At 51.4% G+C, this 1,196-nt stretch overlaps 1 protein-coding gene across 1 annotated transcript in view; it reads right to left on the reverse strand.

The window, feature by feature from the left end:
• Nucleotides 1-1,196, reverse strand: part of vps8 (VPS8 subunit of CORVET complex) — a 35,366-nt gene extending 34,170 nt beyond the window's left edge. Inside the window, exon 1 of the mRNA XM_080539831.1 lies at nt 1,147-1,196. The gene's annotated coding sequence lies outside the window, so the exon portion shown is untranslated. The remainder of the gene's footprint in view (nt 1-1,146) is intronic.

The raw sequence follows: 1,196 nt of genomic DNA on the forward strand, positions 1-1,196 counted from the left end.
AGGACCAGAGACATGAACCTGTCCTAGGAGACCAGAGACATGAACCTGTCCTAGAGGACCAGAGACATGAACCTGTCCTAGGAGACCAGAGACATGAACCTGTCCTAGAGGACCAGAGACATGAACCTGTCCTAGAGGACCAGAGACATGAACCTGTCCTAGAGGACCAGAGACATGAACCTGTCCTAGAGGACCAGAGACATGAACCTGTCCTAGAGGACCAGAGACATGAACCTGTCCTAGAGGACCAGAGACATGAACCTGTCCTAGAGGACCAGAGACATGAACCTGTCCTAGGAGACCAGAGACATGAACCTGTCCTAGAGGACCAGAGACATGAACCTGTCCTAGAGGACCAGAGACATGAACCTGTCCTAGAGGACCAGAGACATGAACCTGTCCTAGAGGACCAGAGACATGAACCTGTCCTAGAGGACCAGAGACATGAACCTGTCCTAGAGGACCAGAGACATGAACCTGTCCTAGAGGACCAGAGACATGAACCTGTCCTAGGAGACCAGAGACATGAACCTGTCCTAGAGGACCAGAGACATGAACCTGTCCTAGAGGACCAGAGACATGAACCTGTCCTAGAGGACCAGAGACATGAACCTGTCCTAGAGGACCAGAGACATGAACCTGTCCTAGAGGACCAGAGACATGAACCTGTCCTAGAGGACCAGAGACATGAACCTGTCCTAGGAGACCAGAGACATGAACCTGTCCTAGAGGACCAGAGACATGAACCTGTCCTAGAGGACCAGAGACATGAACCTGTCCTAGAGGACCAGAGACATGAACCTGTCCTAGAGGACCAGAGACATGAACCTGTCCTAGAGGACCAGAGACATGAACCTGTCCTAGGAGACCAGAGACATGAACCTGTCCTAGAGGACCAGAGACATGAACCTGTCCTAGAGGACCAGAGAGAGAGAGAGAGAGAGAGAGAGAGAGAGAGAGAGAGAGAGAGAGAGAGAGAGAGAGAGAGAGAGAGAGAGAGAGAGAGAGAGAGAGAGACAGACAGACAAAGAGCGAGACAGAGAGCGAGACAGAGAGACAGACAGAGAGAGATAGAGAGAGAAAGAGAGAGAGACAGTGTGTGACATTAATTGTGTGTGACAGTGTGCTAGAGGACCAGAGACAGACCTTATAATGAGCTCCGCTGCGCCCTGGTTCTGCTGTTCCTGATGCGTTTC

Source organism: Nansenia antarctica, assembly GCF_963989245.1.
Source record: "Nansenia antarctica genome assembly, chromosome: 9".
Taxonomy (NCBI): Eukaryota; Metazoa; Chordata; class Actinopteri; order Argentiniformes; family Microstomatidae; genus Nansenia; species Nansenia antarctica.